Here is a 23,328-nt window from a genome sequence, read left to right on the forward strand (position 1 = left end):
CGTGAAGCTTTGCGCGAAATTCAAAACAAATAAATAATACTATTTCATTCTCTCAGTTCCACTAGAACTATAGCAATGCCACACACACGTACACACTCCAGGTATAAAAATAGATACTGTTTTGTTTGTTTGTTTTTGAATTTCGCGCAAAGCTACTTGAGGGTTATCTGCGCTAGCCGTCCCTAATATAGCAGTGTAAGACTAGAGGGAAGACAACTAGTCATCATCACCCACCGCCAACTCTTGAGCTACTCTTTTACCAACGAATAGTGGGACTGACAGTCACATTATAACACCCCCACGGTTGATATGGCGAGCATGTATGATATGATGGGGATTACAACCCACGACCGTCAGATTACGAGTCGAGTGCTTTAACACACTTGACCATGCCGGGTCCGATAGATACTGTCTCTAGAAAAAGGAAAAACTTTTCATTGTCAAACACATTCAGACCGTTCACTCTCCTTTACAATCCTTTTTCATGGAAAATGATATAAATTTAATTATTTATGCAAGACATTAAAATAAATCAAGGGCTGCGTAGGAAGTTATTTGATCATAAACGAGCAAACATGTTGGCATTTTTCTCAGACGTAATATTCAACCACAATACTTTTGTTACCATAGTAGATCTTATAATTTGATCAACTTCAATCGAAATCATTCTTTAACTATTCTAAAGAAGATTAAAATACTTCAGGATATAACTACACGTTTTACAAACTGAAACTTTAATTATATATTCAACTATATGTTTACCTTTAAGAACGTATAAGAATTTCCACGTACTCCGTCATATGAATTTGCATTACATATATTTCCATTTGGCGTTTTGTAATTTTAACATACGTGATGTAATTCACGCGTAGTTGCGGATGAATTTGTGTTTCATTCAGACTTGACATTACAGACTAACACAAAAGACGATGCATGCGGTTAGCGTGATGTCACCCTTGAAATAATCGCTTTATTTGACGCTATAAAGCGTTCAAAATCGTGATTTAGTTGGAATATATCACCTCATGAACACGTGTACATAGCTTATTTTACGAGTTAGGAAACGTTATTGAAATACCACTGCTTGCACGTGTATTTGGTTCCACTTTTAATGCTAACGTTCTCTCTCTTTTTTGTTACCCGAGCCAAGTTTTAGCATAGTGACAAGTGTGCCGCACTGCGAAGCACGAGGCCCACTGTTCGTGTCTCCTTGTCTTGAAATCACGTTGTGCACTATAGGTACGTGGGTGTCTCATAAGAATACCGGTCCAGTCCGTTCTATTAGGTTATCCCAAGAATTAGCGGTGGGTTCTATTGATTAGCCTCCTCTCCTGTAGTTGGTTAGTTCAAATTTTATTAGCTCAAGCTAACGGAAGTTCGAAACAAACAAACCTGTATTACCATATTTTGTCTATAGTAACCGTGGATTGCGTTCATAATATTAGCGGTTTCTGAACATCCACTGATTCAGTGTTTTCATAAAAGTCTTTCAAAACATATAATGGTCCGATTATATAATACTAAAACTGTAGATTCTACTCACACAATATATCTATATATGTACATATTTCATGTACTCAGGAAAAATAAAAGTTTTGATCACATTTATATTCTCAGTAGTCCATCATATAGCAACTCATGTTATTTAGGCGTTTTAATAGTTCCTGGTAATGGTTATACGTAAGTGATCTGTGTGACTTAGTTCATTGTAATTTAAATAATATGAAAACCAATTTCAGTTTCCCGGTAAGCGTGGGAGAAAAAAATGTTATAGTTTAATTAATTATGTTGTATCTAATTTTGGAATGATTAAAACTGGAGATTGTGTGGTCATATGTTGGTGATTATTATCCTACGTATTATATAATTAGTTCTTGTAATATTTCAGAAGGAAAACAGTTAATTATAATTATTAAGTATATTTTAAATCGCATAAAGATTAATTAAAGCCGACGGATAGTTTCTGCAATCATTGCAAGAGCGGATCGTCTGTGATAGCGAAGGATATTAAATACATAAAGAGAAAGATTTAAAAGTGATAAAAATACACTTTGATAAACAATTATAAACAAAATAAAATGCAAGCTAAATTATCTTTTACAGCTAGATTATTGAGTACTAATGATAAAGGAAATAATTATTGTGTGATTAGAAACAGAACATAAGTTTCTATTAGCATGGCATGTCCAGGTGGTTAAGGCACTCGACTCGTAATCCGAAGGTCGCGGGTTCGAATTCCCGTTACAACAAACATGCTCGTCCTTTCAGCCGTTGTGGGCGTTATAATGTGACGGTCAATCCCACTATTCGTTGGTAAAAGAATAATCCAAGAGTTGGCGGTGGGTGGAGATGACTAACTGTCTTCCCTGTCGTTTTATAGTACTAAATTAGAAATGGCCAGCTCAGATAGCCTGCGTGTAGCTTTGTGCGAAATTCCAAAGACAACTTTTTATGGTATCTTTCTTTCTTAAAGTGTATAAAGATAAAAGTTCGTTTTTCAGCACGGTTTTACACATTGAGCTGTCTCCGGTGTGCCCAGGAGTATCGAATCCAGATTTTTAGCGTTATAAGTGATCTGTGTGACTTAGTCCATTGTAATTTAAATAATACGAAAACCAATTTCAATTTCCTGGTAAGAGTGGGAGAACAAAAAGGAAATGGATCTGTTTAATAATACCGAGTAGCAATAAAAATCTTTTCTCTACTATTTGAAATAAATACAACCGTTTCTGAGTAATTTAACAATACCGATTCCAAAGATCATGCCAAAAATCACTAATCATTTCGTCAAACTTCTTATATTAGAAGAAAATAACTTTTTATTTCATAACTTTACTTATTCATTGAAAATTGCATCTAAGAATGTTCAAAAACAATATGTAATAGCAATGCCAGTTTTTAGAAAAAGCCATAATTATAATAGAATTATATTCTGAAAATAAATTCAGAAACAAAAAAACAACAATGGTTGGTATACCCACTCTGCAGGCTTAGCAGGAGTGCAATAATATTCCGATTAGCACATATGTTCCACCTATGGTGATCATATTTGGTTATCTCAAGTGTAATCAGCATGCTCTGATAAGTTCCTTTCATGTTCACAGCACGAGCAATAGGAATCGAATTGATGTTCCCATCATGCAACAGTTTAGCTTTCAAAGTGGTTTTAGATGAATCGATAAAACGTTTCCATTCTTTAGCATAATGCTCAGAAGCCAATTCTTCTATTAGTGCATCAGCATTTGTATAGAAGCACAAAATATCTCACATGCTGTAGTGAGAAGCAAGACTTTGATGGCGACTTTGGTAAATCAAAACTCTTCTTCTTGAAGCTAATAAGTTTCATTGCTGTCAAGGAGAGCCAAGAATTTCCCCATGCGGAAATGAGACAAGTCATCACGAATCAGATCATTCTAGTTTGATCAGATGAGACAGTTTATTGTAAGGTATCACAGGAGTAGAATTATTAGATAAGGAAAATGAAGAGGATTCATTGTCTTCTTCGTAAGTTAACTCTTCTGTTTTCCAGTTATTTGGGGATGTGGCATTGGAAGACCATCCCTCTGAGGTACTGATTTCATTGTAAATACAACATCTGAATATTTAACGTACTGTTTGGTATTACTGGAATATCCAGGAACATTAATCATGCAAAGCTAACAGTCAGTCAGATGATCTTTAGGCTGACGACATATCATGGGAAGTGCAAATGGCATACTTGTTTTCTTCATATTCAGCCAAATCTGCAAATTGTACAATACTCATGCGGAGCCCCATATTTTCTCGGTCGTCAATTTACACCCAAAATAGTGGTAGTAAGTACTTTGTTTGTGATGTTTTTCTTTCGTGAAACTGTAATATATTTTTCCACAAATGTAGCAAAAACTGTTTGAATGATTTCTGAAACTTACGGACATTACTGATTGTTTGTTTATGAGTTTCGCGCAAAGCTACTTGAGGGATATCTGCGTTAGTAGTCCCTAATTTAGCAGTGTAAGACTAGAGGGAAGGCAGCTAGTCATCACCACCAACCGCCAACTCTTGAGCTACTCTTTTACCAACGAATAATGAGATTGACCGTCACATTATTACGCCCTTACAGCTGAAAGGGTGAGCATGTTTGGTGTGACGGAGATTCGAACCCGCGACCCTTAGATTACGAGTCGAATGGCCTTAACACACTTGGCCATGCCAGGCCCTTTGTTTCTTTTTCTCTAATATGTATGTTTTTCTTATAGCAAAGCCACATTAGGCTATCTGCTGAGCCCACCGAGGGGAATCAAACCCTTAATTTGAGTGTTGTAAATCCGTAGACATACCGCTGTAATAGAGGAGGGGGCTTTATTTGAACTGGAGGCAACCTGCGTTTCAAATGACTTTTTATAAAAAAAATGAAAATAAAATTTTATAGAATTTGGTTAAATCGCGGATATGATGCGAGAAAAAATACGGGATTTTATTTTCAACGTATGTCTAGCGAAACGCAGTGACCAACTGAAAAAGCGAGAGGCGTCTGAATTCGTCGCTTTTAGGCTAAGTTAAAGGATTTTTCGAATATTCTAATAAGCTGAGCACGAGAGTGTTTTGTTTTTCCCGGGCGGAGCTGGTTACTCCGGGCATGAAGCAAAAGTGACACAATTTGCTAGAGTTATATCGAGAACAAATAATATCTTAGAACAATTTATTTCGAAATTTAAACCAATACATTTCAATCAATGTTTGAAGTTATCAAAATTGTATGTCTACTAAACTATGCAAGTAAACTTCAGTTCACAGCATGAATATATTGTACTGAGTTGGTTTCACACAGTTCTGATAAAGTATTGAGATGTTACAATAACTCAAAATCGAGAGGTTCTGTACTTCTTCATCGTCTGCCATCCATGAGATGTAGAGAGAAAACTTTAAGAACTTTTGATGTGTTCTATCCAGAGCCTTTCTCAGGCTGATTCTGTGGTGTTTAATGTTAACTATGATGTCTTGACTCCACCTCATTCCTTGGCCCACCCTTTACCTTGTACCCGTTGCGTTGTATTGTTGCAGTCTATTCTAACGCATCCTAGTGACCAGTGAGGTGTCCAAGACATCTTATTTGCTGATTTCAACATGTTCTAGAAGTGATTTAACTCCCAATCTTTCTTGGATATCTTTGTTCCTGATCCTATCTCGGAGCCCGGCATGGCCAAATGGTCAAGGCGCACGACTCGTAATTTGAGGGTCGTGGGTTCGAATACCGGTAGCACCAAACATGCTTGCCCTCCCAGCCGTGGAGGCGTTATAATTTGACGGTCAATCCCACTATTCGTTGGTACAAGAGTAGCCCAAGAGTTGGCGTTGGATTGTGATGACTAGCTGCCTTCCCTCTAGTCTTACACTGATAAATTACGGACGCTAGCGCAGATAGCCCTCGTGTAGCTTTGTGCGAAATTCATAAAACAAATACCATCTCGCCGCTATTCTTTAAGGGCTCATCTCAGACATATGAATTTCGTTGTTTTGATCTTACACTTCTTTGAAGTTCTTAAGAATCCAGATGTGGCCTTGATAGCACAGGTTGGCAAGAGTATTGAAATGAAAAATCTATAAGTAATCAATGAACTCTGATTACATTTTTTTTTTAAATCAACACCATCTACTTATCTGAAATCACTCGAGTTTTTTTCATTAGCAAATCTTTTGTCCTTCAGTGTAATTTACGATTGAATAAATCAGAAGAACAGGCTATTGGTAATATATATCTTGGTAATGATTCACTACACTAATTGTTTTACTTTTCGTTAATGGGATAAAGCAATTGATGAAAAATTAATCACAGGGATAAATAAATATAGGTTTCATAACCAAAACAATAATTAAACAAAGCTATTTATGAAATCAATAACCAGAGTAGGGCAATTTATGTTGTAAAATAATAAAGAATACAAAAGCCGTTGGATTAGACAATATTTCCTTAGTAGTTGGGAAAACGAACTATTGAATCTATTGATTTTCGATTTCAATACGTATTTAGGTATTTAAAAAAAGTCCAAATTCTTCGAAAGAGACGAAAATACCAATATTTTAAAACGGAGATAAGAGATAAATTAATAATTATACGTCAATAACAATATCAAGCACGTTCTCACAATTTAAATTACACTTTGGGATTTTATTCATGTAATTGATTTAATATCAGTACGAACCTCATAAAGAAAACGTGAAATTGTTATAAAATGTCGCTGGGTTTACCTAAGGCACTTTGATGTGTGGATCATAAGTTATTGTTAATATATATACATATGCACGCGCACACAATTCAAGAAATATAATTAAAATATTTAATATAGTTGAAGAAGTTATTTAACAAGCAAACTCGCAATATTTAATATAAAAAAACAAGTATTCTGATACGTTAATAAATGCAAGGGATCAATATTGGGACCACTGTTTCTTTATGATATATCAATGATATACTTGGTTTAAATGATATACTTGGTTTATTGTTCCATGGAAGCAGATTTTAATCGCAGATCACTATACAGTTTTTGTTTATAAAAGAGTTTATCATCTAAAGATGAACTAATTGGGTGTTTGTGATTTGATTGCAATTTTTGGTTTGGTTTGTTTTGAATTTCGCGCAAAGCTACACGAGGGCTATCTACGCCAGCTTTCTCTAATTTAGCAGTGTAAGACTAGAGGGAAGGCAGCTAGTCATCAACGCCTACTGCCAGCTCCTGGGCTACTCTTTCACCAATGAATAGTGGGGTCGACTGTCACATGGAAACGACCCCACTGCTGAAAGGGCGAGCATGTTTGGTGTGACGGAGATTACGAAAACAAGGAGAACACAGTTTAATGACCTAAGTAAAAATAATACAGATATGTTTGTTGGATAAATGATTTCAAACCACCATTAATACATTAATTAAATGAACTAGTGATTAGCGTGATCGGAGTGTAAATCCGAGGTTCGTAACCCGTTGTAGCAAAAGCGCTCTTTGCACTTTGGGATCGTGAGTGAGTTATAAGAGTAAAAGTTAAATCCAAAGATTCGATTATACAACAATTTGGGATAGGTTCTATTGTCTAGTCGCTTTCACAGGCTGAATTATGTTATCTATTTGATATAGTACTCAAATGAATTTGCGGTTTGTTTTTTTTTGTTTCATCTACGTAAAGCCTGTAATGAACTAGAAAATATTGATCATTTCCTTAACTCTATTCGTTCAAATTCGTTTCGAATGAATATATAAAACTTCAAACATTTTATGTGTCAATAAGTATGGTAATCTTTAAGAAATAGCTTTGAGAGCTTTACCATTCCTTTGTCAAGTAGATTTGTAATGATAAAATCGCCGTCGAAAGAAATTTAAATCACTCACGTGATTGCTTTGGAATGTTTAGGATAATAATCGTCAAATCTAAGACCCATTTAACTCTTCAATATTTGCTATTATAACAAAAAAATATATAACGTTACTCTCTGCTGTATGTTTGGATGAGACCCAGCGCTTTCCATTACGGCAAACAGTTCACAGCAGATGGTGCTTGGATACAAGGAAAATTATACATATTTTCAGTAGATCGACAAGATGCATTATATTTATATCCAGATAAAAGGTTGATAATGATTTTAAGTTGAACCTAGTCATCACCAACCATTTCAAGAGAAAGTTCTGATGACCTGATGCATTTGGACAATGTCTTGTCATTATCGCGGGTTCCAAAACAGCTGTTATTGATTTCGCAAATGGACGAAAAGAGAGAATAATAGGTCTTAGGCGATTGGCGACTGCGTGATAGCTGCTCTAAAAGCTTAAGAACCAGAGGCGTGTAATAGAAGTCTTGAGTACAAAGACTGAATATCTACACTTAGAATTCTGATATATCATTGAAATAAGCACATATACCTGTGGCTTGTACATTCTTCATCGGCTTAACACTGGTCCCACTGGCATGTTTTAATGTACATCACATTAGGAAATCAATGATAATGTCGTTGTTTTAAACACCGAATTATCTACCATTATGTCTATTGGCTTGACTCAAGTCCTGATAAGGTAAAGATTACCGAAGGTGATTACAATAATCTTCTGCATGTGATGAAAAAAACTGAAGATTAGATCCGTTAATGGATGTAATGATTATTGTTTCGTCATCACTGATTTTATTATGTAGTTTGTATGTTAACGTTTATCCATTTGGGAACTATGTTACATATGTTGGTACATTAATAGGAGAAGTTACGCATTAGATTCACTGTAGATCCATTTACAAAATGCCAAAAGACACGTTGTATTGTGTATCTAAGTTTTGGCAGACTTCATACACGCTAGATGTCAGTAAGAACATTAGATTATAACAAAGTTAACAGAATATGTGCTGTAGACCCATTTTCATTATGTGGTAAGACATTTTTATATATCTATATTCTAACTGTTTCCAAATAAACTGGATATTAGCTATTCTAACATCAAACTGATAGACTAGAGGGATAGCAGCCAGTCAAACACACAACGCCAACTCTTCGGCAACTCCAACTGGAACATCAACTCATTTTGTTTCCAATCTGGAATTACTCTCCCCTAAATTACATTCAGCTTTTACAAGGACTTACGTTCCTAAAATCAGTTAAGGACAATTTAGTTCTTCAAAAAGTATAATGCTAGCAGCTTAGTTTTTAGCCACGACGTACGTAGTGGCTCATAGAATGACTCCAGAGTTGTTTTTCAAGTACAAACTCCATAAGCTCATAACTCCATCTCTTGGCTGATTTTGAGAACTAATTACAGCCATGGTTAACGAGGATTCGCTCTTGTTTATGATTATTGCTCTCAGGACTAGCTTCACAGGACTTTCGTGCTTGTATTTTAAATCTCCATCATTGCGTCAGAATATTAAAATCTATGTTTCGAAAGGTTTGATTTGAAAGAGTATCAACTGAACATCTAATTCAAAGGTTAATAACCTCTTTACTAACTGGTTTAAGCATTTTTAGTAAACTCATTACAAAACAAACAGAAAAATACAGTCGGAGTCGTAAATATATTTTTGTCAATATTATGGTATTTTCTAATTCTCTAAAGAAACATCGTGATTTATACTAAAGACTGTTTCATTGTTTGTAATGAAGCACAAAGCAACACAATAGATTGTCTGTGTTTGTCCATCAAGAGTATTGAAATTCGTTTTCTAGCGTTGTAAATCCACGAATACAGGCCCGGCATGGCCAGGTGATTAAGGCGCTTGACTCCTAATCTAAGGGTCGCGGGTTCGAATCCCCGTTGCACCACACGTGCTCGTCCTTTCAGCCAGGAGAGCATCATAATGTGACAGTCCATTGCACTATTCGTTGGTAAAAGAGTACCCCAAAAGTTGGCGGGGGTGATAATGACTAGTTGCTTTTCCTTTAGTTTCACAGTACTAAATTAGGGCGGCCCGGCATGGCCAAGCGTGTTAAGGCGTGCGACTCGTAATTTGAGGGTCGCGGGTTCGCATCCCCATTGCACCAAACATGCTCGCCCTTTCAGCCGTGGGGGCGTTATAATGTAACGGTCAATCCCACTATTCGTTGGTAAAAGAGTAGCCCAAGAGTGGGCAGTGGGTGGTGATGACTAGCTGCCTTCCCTCTAGTCTTACACTACTAAATTAGGGACGGCTAGCACAGATAGCCCTCGAGTAGCTTTGTGCGAAATTCCAAAACAAACAAAATTAGGGACGACTAGCGCAGATAGTCCTCGTGTAGCTTTGCGCGAAATTCAAAACAAACCAAATCGCAAACGTACTACTGTGACACTAGAGCTCTTATACAAAAGATGTGTGTCAAATCATGCGGATAATGGGATTAACGTGTTCTGGTTCCGATTAATCAGTCGACTCCTACTTTTGCAAAGAGATTCATGTCAGTCGCGTTGCGACAGAATGTCAAATCATCTGCATTTTAGATTACAGAGTCATTTATAAGAACCTCGTCATATTATCTTTGGTTGATATTTGGGTAATCAGATAACTTATCAATATCTCGTTATGCTAGGCCTGCATGCTTTTCTTGGAACCTTGATTTGACACATCATTTTTGGATTAAAGTGGCAGCATTTTCCTTCCATCATTGAAATCGTATCAGTAATACTTGATATCTTTGAAGCATACATCCACATACATCAAGAAAATTAGACGTGAAATTCGACTTATTTATAGTGACCTTTGATTCACATATAAGAAATTATAATACATTCCATTAGCTATAAAGATTTGAAAAAAAAAAAAGTGGAATGTTTTTAAAGCACTTTTAAAATGCTTGTGTGAAGCCTTCAACAGCGTCACTGACCAAAAGGTTCAAGTTCTGCGCAGTGTATTATTTATAGTGTTCGTTTCGGGCCCTTGTTTAGTCTTTTCTGTACATCAAAGTATGATCCGCTCATAGTAGTAGCCTGTCATTCCCTTCGCTTTGTCATTTCGTTAACGACAAGTCGTTCTGTCAATAAGGTTTAGAATTTCACTTTCATTGCAAGCAGCGCTTTGGAGTTTGATTTCTTGAAAACCAAAAACGTTTTTGACGACTTTCATTTAAATCCGCTATTCTCATTCCTCGTGAATTAAACATAGCAGAACACTTTATTTAACTTATTAACTTTTACAATGTTTTCAAGAAGATGGTGTATCCTAAAAATCACCCAAAAACACACTTTCTATGCGTTTTGAACAACCTGTGTCAGCTCACTTTGAGCAACCTATTTCAGGTATTTAGTTTGGTAAGTCAATCAGTCGCTTTACGACGATTTTCAATTCATGCAGAACTCCGAGTAAGTTGAGACCCAAATAGCTATTTTCTCTTCAATGATTTTCTGAAGCCCTCTGGCGTGGTGTTTCAGAAATATTGAGGTTTGGTTTGGTTTTTGGAATTTCGCACAAAGCTACTCGAGGGCTATCTGTGCTAGCCGTCCCTAATTTTGCAGTGTAAGACTAGAGGGAAGGCAGCTAGTCATCACCACCCACCGCCAACTCTTGGGCTACTCTTTTACCAACGAATAGTGGGATTGACCGTCACATTATAACGCCTTTAGGGCTGAGAGGGCGAGCATGTTTGGCGCGACGCGGGGCGAACCCGCGACCCTCGGATTACGAGTCGCACGCCTTACGCGCTTGGCCATGCCAGGCCCAGACATATTGAGAAAAAAAAATATTTTGGCAAAAACGTCTTTAATATCGACAGAGAAACTACTTTTATCTATAAAATATCTAATTAGCAACAAAGGTTTTATCAAAATACTTTTCTTCTTGTTTTTTGTTTTTGAATTTCGCGCAAAGCTACACAAGGGCTATCTGCGCTAGCCGTCCCTAATGTAGGAGTGTAAGACTAGAGGAAAGGCAGCTAGTCTTCACCACCCACCGCCAACTCTTGGGCTACTCTTTTACCAATGAATAGTGGGATTGCCGGCACATTATAACGTCCCCACGGCTGGGAGGGCAAGCATGTTTGGTACGATGGGAATTCGAACCCGCGACCCTCAGATTACTAGTCAAACGCCTTAATCCACCTGGCCATGCCAGGCCCAAACAGTTTGCATCCGTACTGAACGAGATCAGATTTAACACAAGACTGATGATATATTGTTAGGTATAATTGCAATAAAGGTATACATTCATCAGGTGTATTTTGATGAGGATTTTCAGTTCTTGTATTTCGTCCTGAGATTAACCATCAAGATCGGTCACGAGCTGCCGATTATTTTTTCTTTATTTTTTAGCCATTTCCAAGAAGGGGGCGCGGTTTACAGCTTTTCAGTTCCTTTTGGGCCTAGCATGTTAGAGTGTCACGTGCAAAAGCCCGCCATAAACAAAGGCATTAATCACATAAATTAGGTCTTTTATCAAGCTTTTAAATGCCCATGATATAAAATTTTAGTCCTTCATCGCTCGCTGCTAACGAGCTCTTGTACAATTCATGTGAACACGTGCCCTCTTTAATAAAGTTAGGGCGTATTCTTCCCCTGTTCGATATGGGATAACATCGGTTATCAACACCTCATACGTCGTATACTTCACGGCACAATCTACTTTCTATGCGTTGGTGATCGGAGAGGTCTCTCGCTCATCCCTTATCAGATTAACCGTGCTTATTACTAATCACTGCTTGCTCATCTCTCGGCCACCACTAGCTCTGTGTCCAGCTTAGGAGCAACAGTTTTCTGTGACTCTCATCTTTGCCCCTCATGGTCATGTAATTCACCTTCCTCATCCCGCCGTAAGAGACTCGGCATGAGGTCGACAAGAAAAATTAACCACATTAATTATTTGCTGTTAACCCTTAATGAGACTTCACATAGCAATTACATGTAGCACGTGCGGAACGTGGAAAATAAAAATACAATGTTGAGTTTGTGTTTATCTGTATAATGTTTTCAGATAAAAACTCTGGGCCCAGCATGGCCAAGTGGTTAAGGCACTCGACTCATAATCTGAGGGTGGCGGATTCGAATCCCCGTCACGCAAAACATACTCGTTCTTTCAGTCATGGAGGCGTTATTACATTACGGTCAATCCTACTTTTCGTTGGTAAAAGAGTAGGCCAAGAGTTGGCGGTGGGTGGAGATAACTAGCTGCCTTCCCTCTAGCCTTACACTGCTAAATTAGGGACAGCTAGCGCAGATAGCACTTCAGTAGCTTTGAGCGAAATTCAAAACAAACAAACAGAATATTACATATTCATTAGTTATTATTACAATTTTATTGAACTGGCTCCCCAGTGGCTCAGCGGTATGTCTACGAACTTACAACCATAAAAACAAGGTTTCGATACCCGTGGTGGGCAGAGTACAGATAGCCAATTATGTAGCTTTGTGCTTAATTCAAAACAACAACTATTGAACTGTAAAGTATGAATAACAACTGCTTCATAGAAGCAGACAAATACAAGGAAGCTTTCCCGGAATTATTTAACAGTAATCTATAAATGCCCAACAACAATACTTGAGATTTTACGTATTTGCATAGATTTACCTAATTGTGTTTGTGGTGTAAGAAATACTGATATAAAGCTTGTTTGTTTTGAATTTCGCGGGCTATCTGCGCTAGCCGTCCCTAATTTAGCAGTGTAAGACTAGAGTGAAGGCAGCTAGTCATCACCACCCACCGCCAACTCTTGGGCTACTCTTTTACCAACGAATAGTGGGATTGACCGTCATACTATAACGCCTCCACGGCTGAAAGGGCGAGCATGTTTCGTGCGACTGGGATTCGAATTCGCGACCCTCGGATTACGAGTCGACCGCCTAAACCCGTTTGGCCATGCTGGGCCCTGATATAACGTATTTTAAAATAACAGTTTGAATATTAATTTTAATAACTATAAAATTTAATGAAAAAAGCATTACAAATGTGTTCGAAAACGGTAAAACACCCGTCAAAAACAAAAACATTATTACCGTTTGCAACGTTTCGGGCATTTAAAACGTGTTACTCAGTAAAAAAAGCAAATCAGAAGTCGTCCTTTTACATCAAATATACTTTATACGCCTAATGTAGTGAAGCTAAGTTCTAACATCCTTTAAAAATGTGACAGTTCAATGTCTTTTCTATATAACACTGTTTAAATTGCCTGACGAAGGGCTTATGCCCGAAACGTTGCAACTAGCAATAACGTTTTTGTTATAGACGTGTGTTTTAACAATTTTGAACACTTTCTTGTGTTTTTTTTTCTACAGTGATTTTTCTGAATAAAAACATTAGCTAAGAATACGAAAAGCAGATAAAAATATAAAGTGTGTGTGTGTTTTTTTTTTCTAATAGCAAAGCCACGTTGGGCTATCTGCTGCGTCGACCAAGGAGAATCGAATCCCTGATTTTAGCATTGTAAATCCGTAGACTTAGTGCCGTGCCAGCGGGAACAAAATATATATATATAAAGATCTGCAGTATACGTCCTAACATTGTCAAAATCAGAAGCATGCAAAATTGCAGCCCCCAGTGGCTTAGCGGTATGTCTGCGAACTTACAACTCTAAAATCCAGGTTTCGATAGCCGTGGTGGACAGGTCACAGATAACCCATTGTGTAGCTTTGTACCTAATTCAAAACAACAACAGCAAAACTGCAAAATTTGTAAATTATTATAATTATTAAAACATTATTTTCTCTCTAAATACTGTGGCTCTGAGTCTGAATTTGAAAGAAAGTTTAGGTTGTAGCAAGCATCTGTAATGTTGGTTATTTTGATATGACTGATTTTACTAATTTTTACATCTAGTATCAGATATCGTTCACACGTAGTTCATTTGTTATCGGTTATTCTGTAATTTGTTGTTCGTGCCCTTTTCTCACGTGCATTTCGCTACCTTTAAGGTCATATTAATTGTGTTTTTTTTTGGTTTTTTTTGTACTGGTATTATGAGAATACTTCAAAACAATATTACATAAGTTTTTTTTTAAGCCACGTGTAACGTACGTCACATTTTAACCAAAACTTGTAATTATACTTTTCTCAATATGATCTGTGACGTTGTGTATATTTCCCTCTATTACAAACTTAAGTAAAAAATTTCAGATCATGTTGTAGACACGACTGTTTAATAAATATCATATAACACATTTATATAATGTATTAAGTTCAGTCATCGTCTGTAAAAAAGATTTATATAATACATTATATTTACATATTGGCCCGGCATGGCCAGGTGGATTAAGGCGTGCGACTCGTAATCTGAGGGTTGCGGGTTCGCATCTACAGCTCGCCAAACATGCTCGCCCTTTCAGCCGTGGGGGTGTTATAACGTTACAGTTAATCCCACTATTCGTTGGTAAAAGAGTAGCCCAAGAGTTGAGGGTGGGTGGTGATAACTAGCTGCCTTCCCTCTAGTCTTACACTGCTAAATTAGGGACGGCTAGCACAGATAGCCCTCGTGTAGCTTTGCGCGAAATTCAAAACACACAAACATTTACATATATAACTATTTTTTGGAAGTATACTTGGGCAGGTTGTCTAGTGTAAGAACTACTTTAGTCTAAATATTGGTAGTAAATAAGTACAGTTAATAATTTAAATTATTCAATGAATGCTTTTCTAAAACGAATTAAGTTTTCGCTTTTATAACAAGATTAGTTTTTGTTCTTTTGTTAACAATATTTGATAGAATGTTTAATAGATTCATTTTTATTAATTTTACCTTTGATTATCCTATGTAACAAAATTTTACTTTTTCTTCTTCCTGGGCAGAAAGTGTTATTTCCCAATTGCTTATGCCTAAAGTAAATGCTAAAGACCTATTTTTCTCTTCAAACTTTGCTTTTGTGGCCTGGGTAATGACATTTTCCAATTTACCCATTTTCCAGAACATTCCAGGTAGATTCAGTGGTCAGCAGCTGATAGAGAATTTTCTCGAACTTACAAGAATTTTCAAGAACCTTCTAGAATGTTGTAGAACTTGAAAATTTTTAAAAACCTTTTAGAATTTTCTAGAACTTTCCATAATAACATATATACATGGGTTCACCATTCACCACTTCAGTTTAGTTATAGCTGCCTAAGTAAACACATAGACCTATCTAAGGAGGCTTTACCAAGTTTTTCTGTCATCTTTGCCTTTGGGACAGCAGGGATACCGCAGCACACTACAACAGGAAGCACTGGCCACAACGGCCCGAGTTCTCTGTGGGGAGGCACAATGTCAAGTGTAAGCCACTAGTGGACCCTCTGAAGGTGTTGTTCCCACCATTGCACATAAAACTGGGTCTTATGAAACAATTTGTCACAGCTTTTGATAAGAGTCTGCAGTCTTCAAGTACCTTCAAGACTTCTTCCCTAAGCTGTTTGAGGCAAAGATCAAAGTTGGTTTCTTCGTCAGACCACAAATAAAGAAGATTCTGGAGTGCACAGTATTCTCCAAAAAGCTCAGTAGGAAGGAAAAAAAAGCTAGGGGCAGCTTTGTCGCAGTGGCTAGGGGCTTTTTGGTCAATCACAAAACCAAAAATTATGTGTAACTGGTTGAGGCTCTGGTGAATAACTACGGCAAAATGGGCTGCAGGATGTCCCTGAAAGTCCATATCCTTGACGCTCATCTTGATAAATTCAATGAGAACATGGAAGCATACTCAGAGGAGCAAGGCAAGCGCTTCCACCGAGATATACTGGACTTTGAACGCCGCTATTAAGGAGCGTATAACGAAAACATGTTGGAGACTATATTTGAGGGGCTGATACGTGAAAGTAATTTACATTACAATCGCAAATTTCGAAAACCTACTCGTTTCTAAACACTTTTATACAACTTTAGTATAAATACATGTAGATCTTGATTCATATGTCGTTTTATTCAAACCTTATGAAAATGAAAATGTGCAAATTTGCCTGTTTTTACATAGAAAATAGGTTAATTTCTAAATTTCATTATCCAGGTCACAAAAGCAAAGCTTGAAGGAAATAATGGCCATTTTCTGTAGTTTTACAACATAAGCAGTAAAGAAATAACACATACTATCCAGGAACAAACTTTGTGTTGCATAGAGTTATTCTTGTATGTCTTTATTAAAAGACTGTTTGCCTTGTTAACATAGTACATGAACTTAAGGTTAACCTAAATCTGTTAAAACATTCAAACCACTATCAGCGAGAATATTTCAGTGGCTGAATAATACAGTATATTCATTATAAGTAAGAATAGCATATATACTAATGTTATTAGATCTGATAATATGCAAATATATCTACATACAGCAGTAACTAAAATACAAATTCATAAAATTTACAAATCAAAAGATATCCTTTTAGATCAAAAATAATTCATACACCTCATGCAGTTAACTGAATATATAACAAACACCCTTCAAATAATTCATAGCTTTAATCCTGGTTTAATTCAGCAACGAATCGTGAAACACAGATTAATATAATGATCTTTTATTCACAAGTCCCAAACAGACCCGCATGTACTGGCACAGTGGAATATCTGCGTACTTATACCGTTAGAAACCGGGTTTCGATACCCCTATTTGGCAGAGCACAGATAGCTCATTGTGTAGCTTTCTGCTTAACTACAAACAAACAAATCGAAAATAGAAATATATGAACAATTTCATATATATATATACATCGATATTTTGATTAATATGAAATAACATAAAATTGTATTGAACTATTTGAGACTTCATTGAAAGTTTCTAATGTGATGTCTTCAGAGTGTGTTTGAACTTACTACAAAGTACACTTCCGGCCTCCATCTTTCTAATACTTCTGTTTAGTTTCTGTAGATGTCAATGTTTCAAAGTATCTTATAAAATCGCCAGGAGGACAAACAGTTGTTTACAGCAGCCAAACTCCACCTTTTTCATGTACTATATGTCACATTTTTTATGAGTTAAAGTACTGTGATTTCTAAAGCACATTTCCAAGGTAATGCTGCATTCACAACGCTACAGAAACGTTATGCGGTAAAGATGCTAATCAGATGACCAGAAAAAAAAAAAAAACTTTTTTTTTCATATATCATCTGGAACATTTATTAATAGTGTTAGCTTCAGGTATATTTATATTTAGGTACTTTTGTATAATAATAATAAGTTTTGCACGCTTCTGATTATTAAAAATTCCATTCAGAGGAACTGGGAAAACATGTTTTTTTTGTATAACATATAAAACATTTAGCTTCAGGTATATTTTTCATGCTTGTAATAATTTAAATACGCAAACCCGTGCGTGGTTTCAGAATAAAATTGTAATTGGATCATATAAAGCTGGTCAGGCACATTATTAGACTTCTCTCTTTCTTAGGTAATTCAAATTACCCTTTTTTAACTCCACATTTCAGACCTATTTTCTTTTGATATTGAGGTTTACATTAGGCTTTTCCGTGTTTCCTTTATTAATCGTAGATTGTAAGTTTTAAAATGTTAGTATGTGACGTATACTGGTAGCTTTCGGTCAGTTAGTTTAAATTTTTTTCGTTTTCCTCTTACAGTTAACAGTAATTGAGTTAACACCAGTTGGACGAAAAACTCACTTACGTAAAAATGTATTCTAAAAACGGCTAGTATGGGTATTAAAACTTTTATTAAAATAAAGTACAGAACAACGTTTCGAACCTGAAGATGACATAAGAAGGTCGAAACGTTATTCTGTACTTTATTTTAATTAAAGTTTTAATACCCATACTAGCCGTCTTTAGAATACATTTAAACTATGATTTAGGTAAATTTTCATCTATCACTAAAAAGTCACCCACTGGTACAGCGGTAAGTCTACGGATTTACAATGCTAAAATCAGGAGATCGATTCCTTCGGTGGACTCAGCAGATAGCTCGATGTGGCTTTGCCGTGAGAAAATGCATATACCAAGAAAAAGTGCAGACCCAGAGTCCTCGCTGAGAACAGGGAAAACAACACCTCTACTCTTCCAGGTCCATGATATAAAAATATGTACAGAAGAACGAACAATTCGTTTGTTTTTCGCCCAGAGTTACAGAAGGGATATCTGCGCTAGCCGTCCATAATTTAACAGTGAAAGAATAGATGGAAGGCAGCAAGTCATCACCACCCACCACCAATTCTTGAGATACTCTTTTATCACCGAATAGTGGGATTCACCGTGACGTTGTGAATGTTGAACCACATTCATTTTTATTAGAGTACTCCAAGAGTTGGCGGTGGGCGGTGATGACTAGCTGCCTTCCCTCTAGTCTTACACTGCTAAATTAAAGACGGCTAGCGGATATAGCCCTCGAGTAGCTTTGCGCGAAATTCAAAAACAAACAAACAAACATTTTAATTATTTGTGTTGAATATTTGTGAAGTCGTACGGAGTTTTAAAACTATCAACGGTTATCTCACGAGACGTTCGAATCTTTAAAGGAGATATTTCTCTATAATATTATTGGTGAAGTAGTAATTTCTTTTGTAAATTTCAGCAGAGTTACACGAAACGTTCTAGTCCTTGTTTCACTTGTATTTTAATCCCTTCAGATAACAAGGTAACTGAAACAACCTGTTTCACTTGTATTCTAATCCCTTCAGGTAACAATGTAACTATAACAACCTGTTTCACTTATATTTTAATCTTTTCAGAACAAAAGGTAACTGTAACAACACGTTTCACTTGTATTCTAATCCCTTCAGGTAACAATGTAACTATAACAACCTGTTTCACTTATATTTTAATCTTTTCAGAACACAAGGTAACTGTAACAACGTATTTCACTTGTATTTTAATCCCTTCAAATAACAAGGTAACTGTAACAATGTGTTTCACTTGTATTTTAATCTTTTCAAAACACAATGTAACTGTAACTTCCTGTTTAACTTGTATTTTAATCCCTTCAGGTGACAAGGTAACTGTAACTTCCTGTTTAACTTGTATTTTAATCCCTTCAGGTGACAAGGTAACTGTAACCACCTGTTTCACTAGTATTTTAATCCCTTTTGGTAACAAGGTAACTGTAACCACCTGTTTCACTTGTATTTTAATCCCTTTTGGTAACAAGGTAACTGTAACAACCTGTTTCACTTGTATTTTAATCCCTTTTCGTAACAAGGTAACTGTAACAACCTGTTTCACTTGTATTTTAATCCCTTCAGATAACAAGGTAACTGTAACAACACGTTTCACTTGTATTCTAATCCCTTCAGGTAACAATGTAACTATAACAACCTGTTTCACTTATATTTTAATCTTTTCAGAACACAAGGTAACTGTAACAACGTATTTCACTTGTATTTTAATCCCTTCAAATAACAAGGTAACTGTAACAATGTGTTTCACTTGTATTTTAATCTTTTCAAAACACAATGTAACTGTAACTTCCTGTTTAACTTGTATTTTAATCCCTTCAGGTGACAAGGTAACTGTAACTTCCTGTTTAACTTGTATTTTAATCCCTTCAGGTGACAAGGTAACTGTACAAACGTATTTCACTTGTATTTTAATCTTTTCAAAACACAATGTAACTGTAACTTCCTGTTTAACTTGTATTTTAATCCCTTCAGGTGACAAGGTAACTGTAACCACCTGTTTCACTTGTATTTTAATCCATTTTGGTAACAAGGTAACTGTAACCACCTGTTTCACTTCTATTTTAATCCCTTTTGGTAACAAGGTAACTGTAACCACCTGTTTCACTTGTATTTTAATCCCTTCAGAAAACAAGGTAACTATAACAACCTGTTTCACTTGTATTTTAATCCCTTCAGATAACAAGGTAACTGTAACCACCTGTTTCACTTGTATTTTAATCCCTTCAGATATCAAGGTAACTGTAACAACCTGTTTCACTTGTATTTTAATCCCTTCAGATATCAAGGTAACTGTAACAACCTGTTTCACTTGTATTTTAATCTCTTCAGATAACAAGGTAACTGTAACAACCTGTTTCACTTGTATTTTAATCCCTTTTCGTAACAAGGTAACTGTAACAACCTGTTTCACTTGTATTTTAATCCCTTCAGATAACAAGGTAACTGTAACAACACGTTTCACTTGTATTCTAATCCCTTCAGGTAACAATGTAACTATAACAACCTGTTTCACTTATATTTTAATCTTTTCAGAACACAAGGTAACTGTAACAACGTATTTCACTTGTATTTTAATCCCTTCAAATAACAAGGTAACTGTAACAATGTGTTTCACTTGTATTTTAATCTTTTCAAAACACAATGTAACTGTAACTTCCTGTTTAACTTGTATTTTAATCCCTTCAGGTGACAAGGTAACTGTAACTTCCTGTTTAACTTGTATTTTAATCCCTTCAGGTGACAAGGTAACTGTAACCACCTGTTTCACTTGTATTTTAATCCCTTTTGGTAACAAGGTAACTGTAACCACCTGTTTCACTTGTATTTTAATCCCTTTTCGTAACAAGGTAACTGTAACCACCTGTTTCACTTGTATTTTAATCCCTTTTCGTAACAAGGTAACTGTAACAACCTGTTTCACTTGTATTTTAATCCCTTCAGATAACAAGGTAACTGTAACAACACGTTTCACTTGTATTCTAATCCCTTCAGGTAACAATGTAACTATAACAACCTGTTTCACTTATATTTTAATCTTTTCAGAACACAAGGTAACTGTAACAACGTATTTCACTTGTATTTTAATCCCTTCAAATAACAAGGTAACTGTAACAATGTGTTTCACTTGTATTTTAATCTTTTCAAAACACAATGTAACTGTTACTTCCTGTTTAACTTGTATTTTAATCCCTTCAGGTGACAAGGTAACTGTAACCACCTGTTTCACTTGTATTTTAATCCCTTCAGATAACAAGGTAACTGTAACAACACGTTTCACTTGTATTTTAATCTCTTCAGATAACAAGGTAACTGTAACAACCTGTTTCACTTGTATTTTAGTCCCTTTTGGTAACAAGGTAACTGTAACAACACGTTTCACTTGTATTTTAACCCCTTCAGGTAACAAAGTAACTGCAACCACCTGTTTCACTTGTATTTTAATCTTTTCAGGTATCAAGGTAACTGTAACCACCTGTTTCACTTGTATTTTAATCTTTTCAGGTATCAAGGTAACTGTAACCACCTGTTTCACTTGTATTTTAATCCCTTCAGATAACAAGGTAACTGTAACAACCTTTTTCACTTGTATTTTAATCCCTTCAGATATCAAGGTAACTGTAACAACCTGTTTCACTTGTATTTTAATCCCTTCAGATAACAAGGTAACTGTAACAACCTGTTTCACTTGTATTTTAATCCCTTCAGATAACAAGGTAACTGTAACAACCTGTTTCACTTGTATTTTAATCCCTTCAGATATCAAGGTAACTGTAACAACCTGCTTCACTTGTATTTTAATCCCTTCAGATATCAAGGTAACTGTAACAACCTGTTTCACTTCTATTTTAATCCCTTCAGATAAGAAGGTAACTGTAACAACACGTTTCACTTGTATTTTAATCCCTTCAGATAACAAGGTAACTGTAACAACCTGTTTCACTTGTATTTTAGTCCCTTTTGGTAACAAGGTAACTGTAACAACACGTTTCACTTGTATTTTAACCCCTTCAGGTAACAAAGTAACTGCAACCACCTGTTTCACTTGTATTTTAATCTTTTCAGGTATCAAGGTAACTGTAACCACCTGTTTCACTTGTATTTTAATCTTTTCAGGTATCAAGGTAACTGTAACCACCTGTTTCACTTGTATTTTAATCCCTTTTGGTAACAAGGTAACTGTAACAACCTGTTTCACTTGTATTTTAATCCTTCAGATAACAAGGTAACTGTAACAACCTTTTTCACTTGTATTTTAATCCCTTCAGATATCAAGGTAACTGTAACAACCTGTTTCACTTGTATTTTAATCCCTTCAGATAACAAGGTAACTGTAACAACCTGTTTCACTTGTATTTTAATCCCTTCAGATAACAAGGTAACTGTAACAACCTGTTTCACTTGTATTTTAATCCCTTCAGATATCAAGGTAACTGTAACAACCTGTTTCACTTGTATTTTAATCCCTTCAGATATCAAGGTAACTGTAACAACCTGTTTCACTTCTATTTTAATCCCTTCAGATATCAAGGTAACTGTAACAACCTGTTTCACTTGTATTTTAATCCCTTTTGGTAACAAGGTAACTGTAACAACCTGTTTCACTTGTATTTTAATCCCTTCAGATAACAAGGTCACTGTAACCACCTGTTTCACTTGTATTTTAATCCCTTCAGATAAGAAGGTAACTGTAACAACACGTTTCACTTGTATTTTAATCCCTTCAGATAACAAGGTAACTGTAACAACCTGTTTCACTTGTATTTTAGTCCCTTTTGGTAACAAGGTAACTGTAACAACACGTTTCACTTGTATTTTAACCCCTTCAGGTAACAAAGTAACTGCAACCACCTGTTTCACTTGTATTTTAATCTTTTCAGGTATCAAGGTAACTGTAACCACCTGTTTCACTTGTATTTTAATCCCTTTTGGTAACAAGGTAACTGTAACAACCTGTTTCACTTGTATTTTAATCCCTTCAGATAACAAGGTAACTGTAACAACCTTTTTCACTTGTATTTTAATCCTTCAGATATCAAGGTAACTGTAACAACCTGTTTCACTTGTATTTTAATCCTTCAGATAACAAGGTAACTGTAACAACCTGTTTCACTTGTATTTTAATCCTTCAGATAACAAGGTAACTGTAACAACCTGTTTCACTTGTATTTTAATCCCTTCAGATATCAAGGTAACTGTAACAACCTGTTTCACTTGTATTTTAATCCCTTCAGATATCAAGGTAACTGTAACAACCTGTTTCACTTGTATTTTAATCCCTTCAGATATCAAGGTAACTGTAACAACCTGTTTCACTTCTATTTTAATCCCTTCAGATATCAAGGTAACTGTAAC

This window comes from Tachypleus tridentatus, chromosome 1, assembly GCF_004210375.1.
Source record: "Tachypleus tridentatus isolate NWPU-2018 chromosome 1, ASM421037v1, whole genome shotgun sequence".
Lineage (NCBI taxonomy): Eukaryota > Metazoa > Arthropoda > Merostomata > Xiphosura > Limulidae > Tachypleus > Tachypleus tridentatus.